The sequence below is a fragment of the Molossus molossus genome, unplaced genomic scaffold (genome assembly GCF_014108415.1).
Source record: "Molossus molossus isolate mMolMol1 unplaced genomic scaffold, mMolMol1.p scaffold_m16_p_1, whole genome shotgun sequence".
Taxonomy (NCBI): Eukaryota; Metazoa; Chordata; class Mammalia; order Chiroptera; family Molossidae; genus Molossus; species Molossus molossus.
In genome coordinates, this window is record NW_023425344.1 from 122,394,301 (window position 1) to 122,405,970 (window position 11,670).

An 11,670-nucleotide genomic window follows, 5' to 3' on the forward strand; every position below is an offset into this window, starting at 1 on the left:
TTTGTCTTTAATTTTTGGCATTTTGATTACTATTTGTCTTGGTGTGGGCCTGTTTGGGTTCTTCTTACTTGGGGCTCTCTGTGCTTCTGGAACTTGAATGCCTCCTTCCTTCACCAAATTAGGGAAGTTTTCTGTCACAATTTCTTTGAATATATTCTCTAACCCTTGCTTATTTTATTCATCTTTAGGGACTCCTATTATGCGAATATTATTCTGTTTCCAGTTGTCCCTCAGTTCTCTTAAGCTGTCCTTCTTTTTTTAAATCGTTTTTTTTTTTCCTTTTGGTTTTCTGATTAGTTGATTTTTTTTTAGCCTTTCTTTTAATTCACTGAACCAGTCCTCAGGTTCATGTACTCTGCTTTTTAGAACTTTCAATGTGTTTTTTATTTCTTGTATGTCATTTTTCATTTCTTCCTGTTGGTTTTTAATTTCCATCTGGTTGATTTTCAACATTTCTATGTCTTTACTCATGGTGCTCATATCTTTACACATGTTGTTGAGCTTCCTCAACATCATGGCTCTAAATTCTAGTTCTGTTAACTTGCTTAACTGCACCTCATTTATCTCATTTTCCATATAGGTCTCATGTTCTTTCATTTGGCTTTTGTTTCTGTTTTTCACCATTTTGACTATCACAGTGGGCTTTGGAGTCTGCCTAATTTTCCCTGTGGGTGATAGTGTTCTGTTGTTTTTGGTTCCCTCTCCTGGGTTTGGATAAGCCAGGGAGGACCCACTTTAAACACCACCTTCAAGTCTTAGTTTTTCTGGTTAGTGTTGCTGGCTCAGGGAATGGTAGTTATCCTCTAGCTTTTTTTTTTTTCTTTCTTTTTTCCCCTGGAGGCTATTAGTAGAGGTTACCTGAAGACCCTTGGTTTCTGAGTTGCCTGAAAAACTCCCTCAGGTGCTCAGTGTAAGAGGTTGGGGCAGCTGCTGGTTGTTAATGGGCCTCAATTAGCATTTCAATGGCCACCAGGTGTGATTGAATCTCTGAGGGAGGGGCCTCCACCTGGGCTCTCCCCAGAGGCCTGGGAAGGAGTGAAGTAACCACAGTCCTGTGTGGCTGCACTCAGGAAAGCTCTTAGCACCCTCCAAAACCCCAGTGTCCCCACACAGTTCCAGTCCAGTCTGCCTTCCCTCTGCTGAAGCTCAAGGTGAGTGGCTGCTGCCAATGTAGCCTCTGTCTAGTCTCTGCATTGTGGAGCCGCCTGGGACTTTTAACCCGAGAGTGCTGCTTCCTGCCAAGGGTGGCCACGGCTGTGGCACCAGCAGAGGGTTTTGCACTCAGCAGAAGCCCCAGGACTGAGCCATGGTATCAGGACACTGCGGTGGTGGCAGCAGCTTCCAGCAGAGTCCCCTGGTCCCCACGAGTCTGTGTGGCACCATCTGAGGGCTTAGCACGCAGAGTTCACAGGAGTCAGCCTGGGTAGCAGCGTCCAGTTGAGTCCCGTGGTCGGAATCAGTCCGTGCAGCACCAGCCGAGGGCTTACCAGACAGCAGCGTTTGCAGGACTCAGGCAGGGTAGCAGCGGAGGCTTTAGCAGCAACCATAGCTGCCTAATTCCCTGGCCCCAGGGAGTGCTTGCTGCACCAGCCAAGGGCTTGGGAGACAGCAGAGTTCACAGGACTGGGCGGGGTCACAGCGGAGGCTTTAGCAGCAACTTCCCACCTCAGAATCCCCAGGTCTCCGCCCAGGCCTCTGCGGACCGTGGGCTCCTGGCCCCCTCTCGTGTCCTCCCAAGCCTACCAGGATTGAGTCGGTGTCCCTGGTTATGTGGTCCTCCAAGGTGTCTTTCGGTTGCCCCTTCCTTACGATTTGCCTTTATTTTCCTTGTGAATCCAGTTTGGTTCTGGGAGATGGTCTGTGTAGCTCCATTCACTCCACCGCCATTTTTTCTTCTCTACTCTGGCTTTTGATTGGAAGTTTAATCCATTTACATTTAAGGTTATAATTGATATGTACTTCTTAATTGCCATTTTTGTTTATTGTGGTTATATTTTTCTTTCTCATTCTTATACTAATTATAGTAGTCCTTTTAACATTTCTTGCAGTGCTGGTTTGGTCCTTATATATTTTCTTAACCTTTTGTGTCTGGAAATCTCTTTATTTCACCTTCTATTTTGAATGATAACCTTGCTGAATGAAGTAGTATTGGGTTCAGATCTTTGATTACTTTATGCCATTCCCTTCTGGCTTGTAATATTTCTGTTGTGAAGCCAGCTATTAGCCTCATGGGGGTTCCCTCATAGTAACCTGTTGTTTATCTCTTGATGCCTTTAGAATTCTCTGTCTTTAACTTTTGCATTTTAATTAGTATGTGTCTTTGTGTGCGCCTGTTTGGGTTTATTTTACTTCGGGTTCTCTATGCTTCTTGGACTTGTATGCTTTTTTCCTTCACTAAGCTAGGAGAGTTTTCTGTCACTATTTTTTTCAAATATATTCTCTAATCTTTTTTATATTCTCTAACTGAAATATATTCTCTGCTCATGTTCTTCTTTTTCTGGCACACTTATGATGCATATGTTGTTACCCTTCATATTGTCTCACAGTTCTCTTAAGCTGGCTTCCTGTTTTTAATTGTTTTTTTCTTATTGGTTCTCTGACTGAGTAATTTTCTCTACCCTGTCTTCTAATTCACTGATCCAGTTCTGAGTTTCATCTACTCTGCTGGTTATTCCTTCCAATTTTTTTTTTCTTCTATGTCATTCTTCATTTCTAATTGGTTTGTTTTCAATGTTTCTATGTTTTTTTCTCATGCTATTGAGCTCTTTACTCATGCTGTTGAGCTCCCTATTTATTATTGCTCTGATATCTTGCCTAATTGCATGTCATTCATTTTTTCTCCTGCAGAATTATCTTGTTCTTATATTTAGAATTTTTGTTTGTTTGTTTTACCATTTTGGCTGTCTCAGTGGGTTTTGGAGCCTGCCAAATTTTCCCTGTGGGTGTTGTTGTTCTGCTGGTTGTGGCTCCCTCTATCAGGCTTGGATAATGTGGGAGGGCCCATGTTATACACCACTGTCAAGTCTTACTTTCCTGGGTAAATTTTCAAAATATGAAAAGGGTCAGTTATACTCTAGGTATTTGCCTGAAGGCTATTAATCTCTTTCTATTTTTTTGTGTGTTGTTTTAAGTGAAGTTAAGAATAAAGTATGAAGAAACTATAAAGCAAATTTTATTTATAAAACTGAACTAGCTTTTGCAAGTGCATTTGAGAAAAAAAAGAAGGGAATACAAATGGGAGAATTTAATTCCTCTTGATGTCCTGGTCAGTGTCCTCTCACATTCTGAGACACATAAAGTTTGATTTTAGAGGTTAGTGGTCCCTGGAGAAAGAATCAGGGCAGGAACTGAATGTCACACTGTAGTGTGACTTAACCAAGCTCTCTCACCCAACTAGTGCTAGAGCTGGGCCTGACCTCCAGGGTTTGGCCTTGTTCTCCACATTTCCCACTGTCTTGCACTGAGTGTTTAGAACCAATGTTTGCCCTTCCCAGTAGCTGGAGCAGTTGTTTCCAATCTCTCCAATCTCACAGGATCTGTTTTGAGAAATTTTCTTATTTAAGTTATTTAACAGGTAATCATAATGCAAATTCATCTGCCTGTTTTATTAATTCAAGTCACACATAAGCAAGCCATCAGTAAAAGCAGTACTGCATTTGTAGTTGAGCTTTTAGGAAAACTATAGAGTTCATAAACATCATTCTGGCCCCATATCTGAGCCTTGCCTTTGGGCATCATGGGCTTGAGCAGAGGCTTGAAAGGTCACAACTGTCCTTTCAGAAGCTCATACTAGTGGTCTCACGTTGATGCTAAACCTGGAATGCCCTTTCTTTCTGGGATGGCCAGGTAGACCCAGCTCAGAGATCTTGGGTGAGAACATTTGCTACCCAACATCTCTTCTCCCCATACCAAAAGAAATACTCACACACTCATTCTCACTGAACTTGTGTACCTCCCCTTTACTCCACCATTATACCACTGACCACCTGTTGCCTAGTCAGCTGTTTGTCTCTGTGACTCTTGTAGTCTGTATGGGGATGCCTCCACGAATCTAGATAGTCAAGTCCTCAGGAAGCTGTATGTGTATACAAATGTGTGCCTGTCTCTCATCACCAGCTGCATTAGGTAGGATGTTAAAATTGGACAAAAAAGAGATGACAAATATGTCATTATTGTAGGAATTTGGTGAAGAAGAAGCATGCCATGTCAGTATAAGGGGCTGGTTAAATGGAGAGAGCATGGGGTTCTGTGTCAAGCAAATGCTTTCTGTGTGACCTTGGGGGAATCATTTCTGCTCTGAACCACATGTTATTTATCTGTAAAATGAGGATCCTGATGCTGAAGCATTGTTGGGAAAGTCTAAGCTTGCAACATGTACCCAATGAATGTTAGTTACTACTTCTTTCCCCAAGGACTATAAGAATTAGCTGTTTGTTTGGAGTGAAAAATTGACCTTGTTTTGAAGTGTTGGGACTGTGCTCTCTCCCTGCTAAACAAGGATCAGCCAGATGATTAACTCAGGAAAAATGCTGATGCAGAATTCTTTAGAGACTTGCCTTTTGTCTTCAAACATTCTGGTAAAAAGAGACAATCACTGTTGTGGTCTGTCACCACTGGTCCTCCAAGGGCCCTTGGGCTTTCCCAGGCCAATGTGTATGAGAAGGACTCTGAGGGAGTAGAATCCACAGTGAGCCTCCTATGTTTTTTTGCAGGTGGCCATAAACATGTTCAAGAGCAGGTTGTTCAGCATGGGCAGTGCTGTGGCTGGGATATTCAAAAAATTGATTGGTAGGTAAATCAGGCACAGGAAAATTTTGCTGTGCAGCCTTGCTGCTTCTGCCTCCACTCCAGCTTGGAGGCTCTGCCATGTCCTCAAGACAGATTGGTGCTGAGCCATACTGCACAATCTCACTCAAGTTTAAGACCCGGATTTTGGTTAACATTAAAGAATGTACTTGGACTGTTTGAAAAGGGTCAGTGTTCATGTTTTGATACTTTTATATTTTACCTACTCACAAAATATAAGAGGATAGGGGAAGTGGACACTCTGTCAGAGATGAAGAGGGGTGGCTATTCTGACCACTAAGAGCAAGGCTACTTAGTGAACATCCAAGTGTGAGCCAGATACCCATAAACATTTGCACTGATTCTACCAAGACCCCCATTTTATAGATGACTCTTTCCACAGTTAGTGAGGAGTAAATTCAGAATTGGAATCCAGATCTCTCAGACTCTCAATCTTCCCTTTGTTTATTCTGTTAAGATACCTAAAATCCGAACTTGCTAGTGAACTTGAAATTGACCTATAGGGATTTGTTGGGCATGGAACAACATTACTATGTTCGTCTTGTAAAAGTGACTGCAGGGAAATGCAGGCACCCTTGACTGTGAATGGTGGGGGTTTCTCTGGGGCCACTGAATGCTTATAAAGTTCCATAGAGTTCCGGGCAAAGTAGGGACAAAAGGCTTTGTTTTGGGTTCTTGCTTCCATTTTATTTTAAATAATTGATTTTATCTAAATATGTTTTATTGACATTTTTAGAGAGAGAGGAAGGGAGAGAGTTAGAGAAACATCGATGTGAGAGAAAAAAAAATGATCAGCTGCCTCCTGCACTCTCCCTACTGGGGATCAAGCCCATAACCCAGACATGTGCCTTGATGGGGAATCAAACTAGAACCTCTCACTCCACTGAGCTACACTGGCTGAGCCTTGCCTACATTTTATAGATGAAAAAAACTGATGCTCAGAGAGAGTAAGTGTTTTTCCCAAGGCCATGCACCTGGGCCAAAAGGCTCAGGGCTTGTCTCACTCTGCCAGATTGCTTCCAAGGCCCTGTGCCAGATTTAAACCTGTGTTTGACTTCAAATTCTGTGCTTCCACATTTATTCAGTGTTGTAGACACCACTAAAAGTAGATAGACCCTCCTTTATTTATTTTCATTTTTTAAATTAATTTCTTCATTTTTGTTTGAGATTTTTCTCCTACCCACCACTGATTCCACCCTCCTCCTCCCTCCCCGCCATGTCCCCAGCTTTGTTGTCCATGTCCATTGTTCATGAATACATGCATATAAGTTCTGTGGTTTATCTCTCCCCCACCACCTCTTTTCTGAGGATTGTCAGTCTGTACCCCACTTCCACATCTCTGGGACTACCCGAATACTCAAACTGTTAGTTTATTAGAGTCCACAAATAAGTGAGATCATATGATACTTCTCTTTCTCTGTTTGGCTTGTTTCGCTTAGGATAATACTCATGAGATCCCTCCATGTCGTCACAAAGGATAAGAGATCTTTCTTTCTTACAGCTGCATAGTACTCTATTGTGTATATGTACCAAAGCTTTTTTATCCATTCGTCTACTGATAAACATCTGGGCTGTTTCCAGATTTTAGCTATTGTAAATAGTGCTGCTACAAACATGGGGGTATATTCTTTCTGATTGGTGTTTCAGGCTTCTTAGGGTATATTCCTAGAAGTGGGATCACTGGATCAAATGGAAGTTCAATTTTTAATTTTTTGAAATAACGCCATATTGTTTTTCATAGTGGCTGCACCAGTCTGCATTCCCACCAGCAGTGTACTAGAGTCCCCTATTCTCCACACCCTCGCCAACACTAGTTGTTTGATGATTTGTTGATGGCGGCCATTCTGACAGGTGTGAGGTGGTACCTCATTCTTGTTTTAATTTGCATCTCTCTGATGATTAGTGACATTGAGCATTTCTTTGTATGTGTCTTAGCGATTTCTATGTCTTGTTTGGAGAGGTGTCTAGTTCCTCTGCTCATTTTTTAATTGGGTTCTTTGTCTTCTTTTTGTTGAGTTGTATGAGTACTCTCTCTATATATTGGAAACTAAGTCCTTATCTGATGCATCTTTGGCAATTATGCTCTTCCATACAGTAGGTAGCCTTTTCATTTTGATGATTATATCTTTCGCTGTGCAGAAGCTTTTGAGTTTGATGTAGTCCCATGTGTTCATCTTCTCCTTTGTTTCTGTTGCCTAAGGTGATGTATCAGTGAAAATTCTGCTGCATATGATGTCTGAAATTATGTTGCCCACAGTTTCTTCTGGAATTTTTTTGGATTCATGAGTCACATGTAAGTCTTTTATCCATTTTGAGTTTCTTCTTTTGTATAGTGTAAGTTGATGATCTGTCACTATTTGTTCAAATATATTCTCTAACATTTTCCCTTTTTTTTTCTCTTCGGGGACTCCTATGATGTGAATATTATTATGTTTTCAGTTGTCTCACAGCTCTCTTAAGCTATCTTCCTGTTTTTTAATTGTTGTTTTCCTTTTAGTTTACTGAATGTTTGATTTTTTCTACCCTATTTTCTAATTCATGGATCCGGTTCTCAGCTTCCTCTACTGTACTTATTATTTCTTCCAATGTGTTCTTAATTTCTGCTATGTCATTTTTTATTTCCACTTGGTTGGTTTTCAATGTTTCTATATCTTTACTCATGGTGCTAATGTCCTTACTCATTCTGCTGAGCTTCCTCAAGTTCATGGCTCTGAATTCTACCTCTGATAATTTGCTTTGCTGCATTTTATCGATCTCATCTTTGATAGAGTTTTCTTGTTTTTTCACTTGTTATTTGTTTCTTTGTTTAACCATTTTGCTATCTCAGTGGATTTTGGAGCTTGCCAAATTTTCCCTGTGGGTGTTGGTGTTCTGCTGTTTGTGGCTCCCTCTACTGGATTTGCATAAGCCTGGGTGGGCCCATGTTAAGCACCTCTGTCAAGTCTTACTTTTCTGGGTAGATTTGCAAGCCCAGGAAAGGTTCAGTTATCCTCTAGCTTTTTCCTGGAGGCCAGTAGTCTCAGTTACTCAGTGCCTTGGAATGTAGCCCAGTTGTTCTGCATAAGAGGATTTCCAGAGGGTGGAATAGATGCTGGCTGTTAATGAGTTTTTATTTGCATTTCTTTGCCTCACCTGGGAAAGCCTGAATCTTTGAGTCGGAGGCTGCTGCTTTTTTTCACAGCTCTGTTAAGGAGCACACTTGCCACTGTCCTTTGTGTCTGCAACTCAGCCAAAACTCTGAGTGCTGTTCGAATCCCAGGTGTTTCCACAGAATTTCACCCCAGTCTTCCCTCCCTCTGCTGTAGCCCCCAAGTGAGTGGCTGTGGCTATTTTGGCACTCTGTTCTGGCTCTCTGCACTGTGGAGCTGGTTTGTTTTTATTCCCCAAAGGCATTGCTCACAGCTAAGACTGCTGCTGTCTGTGGGCTCCCAACCCAACCACCCTCTCGCACCTCCACAGATCCTACCAGTATCCCTGGTTATGTGGTCCTGTCCTGCTACTTTACTATTGTTGTTTTCTGAGGATTTGTCTCTATTTTAGTTGTAATTCCCATTTGGTCCTGGAAAATTGTCTGTGTAGCTTTCATTCACTCCACCTCCATTTTCACATCCTCTTGATAGTTCCTCCTTTAACCTTTATTCACTAGAAAGCAATAGCTCTGTCTTTCAGATTCCTTGATCTCAGCAGATCCGTTTCACATAGTTCTTGCCTGAGTTTCTGAAAGTTAATGGTGATAGCCTTAGGAAATCATCTTAGGACAACCAGAAAATTGTTCTTTTTAAACATTCTACTCTTCTTCAGAAATGACTGCTTAATATGGTTGAATGAGGAAACAGTTGAACAAAAACCTCAGTAAATCTGGATTAATTCAAGTAGTGAAGGTTGTACAAGTAGCACATTTGTTAATTTCACTGTGTGAGCATTAAATGTGTGCTTTTGGTATCTGTATTGGTGACTCCTGTGCAGTGATTGGGGAAGAAGACAAGGCCTTATTTAATGTGATACTCATATAAATACTAGGCCTTGGTTCTCTTGTGCAGTGTGAGGCTTTGGACTTAATTACCTTCTGTGGTGGTTGGCAAAATTGGGTCATGGCACATGTAAAATATTGATTGTGTGTATGTGTGTGTGTGTGTGTGTGTGTGTGTTTTAATACTCCAGCAAAAGTTTGTCTTAGAAGACAAACTGGCTCAGAAGGCTAATGTAATAAAAAGTATGACCTATCATACTGTAGGAATGCTGAACCAACCAGGGTTTTTTTACTTGCTCCATCAAGGCTGTCATGGTAAAGGTAATACAAGCACAGCCAGAGGGAAGATGAGAAAACCTTCCAAGCTACAGCTAGTCAGTGTGGTCAAGGAAGGAAAAGGACTTGCCTGTGGCTACCCACTGAGACCTTGACAATCCAGGGCTCCTGCTTGGTTTAGACTCATCTCAAAGCCTAGTTCTCCATCGAGGCTTCCATTGTATTCCCAGAAACTCTGCCCTTGTTCTGAGGTCCTCCTCTTAAAAAGAAGTTGGCAATAATGACATTGTGCTGACCTTGCCCCCAGGTCCATGGCAGATGTTCAACTCAGAGGGTGCCTGGCAATGCATAAGTGAGACATTGTAGATCCTCAGAGGTCTGGGCTACTTTATGGTCTACTCATATGAGAGCATGCTGCATGACACCTGCATCCTGCTCATCTTTGAGGTGCATGTTTGGCTGCAAGCTTCACCTTGCTCCACTATGAACCTCCTGAGCCTCTTGGTTCTGGGCCCAGGCTGGCTTGTGCATTCTCTCATTTAACCCTCTTCACAACCCTGACTAGACTTCATTCTGCAGATGAAGAGGCTGAGGCTGAGAGGCCAAGCAGCTCACTCAGGGTCCCATTTCTAAGGGTCCTTTCTGATGAGTCTACTACCTCTTGCCAATCTGCCCCAGGTCTTTGCCAAGTTGCTTCTGCCAGCTGTGGTGGGACAAACAGATCTTCTCATAGGAGTTATAGGTGAAGCCTTGAATGCTGTGCTTGCCTCTGGGTTTTCTTAGTATATTGAGGGATCTTAAAAGAATCATCTCTGAGAACATTCTGAGCTCAATAGTTCTCTCTCTCTAATTACTGTCCTCCATGAGTTCACAAGCCTAAAGTTGCTGGGAGGGACTTGGTCAGGGAAGAAAGTAGGGTTGTGGCCTGAGAGACACCTCAGACACTATTCTACTTTTGCAGTGCTAGTGGTCTTGATTGTATGGACTGATTGACCCAGGAGAAACCAGAATGCAGGGAGTGAAAGACAGAGGTACACCTCTCTTGAGGGAACTGGAGTCTCACAAAGCAACTGCACTAAGCCCTTAGGGGCAGAAAGTACTTTGGCCAGGTCTAATGGAAGGTTACATAGACTGAGGACAGGGAAATAGAACATGATAGGTCTAGACAGGACCTTACCTGCCAACTTTAGGTGAATGGAAGTAGAATAAGCAAGTCTTTGCAGGAGTAGTGGCCAGTTCTACTGGGTGGGACTGGGGCATTTGATGGAGACGGTAAGGAGGGGAATGGAAGGGGACACAAGTAGCCAGATTGCACAGGACCTTGGATCTTACTCTGAGGGCAGTGGCAGTGGAAGCTATAAAAGGCCAAGCTCTGCTTGCAATAACTTCCACAGTGTGCGTGAATGAACAGTGGCATGTTCCACCCAGTCACACATGTAGTAGTACTATTGGGGCTAACTTCCACAGGGTAGCTTTGACCTCTATACTGCTGGCCCCAGGGAATAAATGACATTATTTACATGCACATTGCCCTGATAGGCCTGTAGCATCCCAGTTGCATCCTGATTGCAAGGATCAAGTAGGTTCTATTCCCACACTTTGCTTCTCAGGTCTAACATGGAATAGCAAACGAGGGTGGGAAGTACAGCCTTGAAGAGCTAAGCTCATTCGCTGGATGACTAGAGAGAGGGAAGGTAGGCAGGAGCCTTGGACAGTAAGTTTTGTGCCTGGAAAGCCAAGTTCCGGAGCTTGGCCTTTATCTTATGATGATAGAAAGGGCCAGCTACTCATGGAAACCCCCACCTCCCTATCCTTGCTGTCACTCCTCTGATAGTTGCTGTTTCCCAGGCTGCAAGGAGCTATGTTTTCAGAATCTGGGAATGAGAGGTGCCCCTTAAACAGATGCCAGGCTTCAAGTCCAACACAAGACCAATTTGTTTATTTTTTTCTTTCCTCAGTCCCCATTTCAGGGCCAGAGCAATTGGAATTTAGAACACTGCTGGAGCAAAAGGTTTATCAGAACATTTTTCAGAATACTTAATGGAAGAGAATAACCTAGAAGCTGGCTGTGACTCAGTGCTCTGTGGTGGGAACACAAATATGGCTATATCTCAGAGGAGACTGGGTGCTCTCTGACAAGCTGGAGGACCTGCAGTCATATTTCCAGCATGTGAAGGCTGGGAGAAGGTCATATTGGGCCTGGGTTGGCTGTTTATTCCTTTGCATAGTCAGGGATAAGAAATACATGCCCTAGAGCTCTGGAGTATCTATAGGTGGAGGTTGTGCTGTTTGACAGTAGGAGAAAGAGTGGGGCCTCAGTTCATGAGGTCATGGGCTTTCTGTAGTGAGTTTAAATAAAACAACATGATCACTGTCCTGCAAACTATTGGACAGAGGCTTTGGGACTCCTTGGTCGAACCATAAACCTTGGGCTGACAAGGAATCTTGGAGCTGTGCACCCCACTGTTGTGGTGAGTGAGCCCAGCAGGTGTAGCCTGTTGTTGGATAGCTCTGTCAACATAAAAAACATTCAATCATGTGTAGAATTTTTGTGAGTTTATTTGAGCTAAACTGCCAAATTCTGGAAAGCAAAACCTCAACAGATTGATATAATGCTC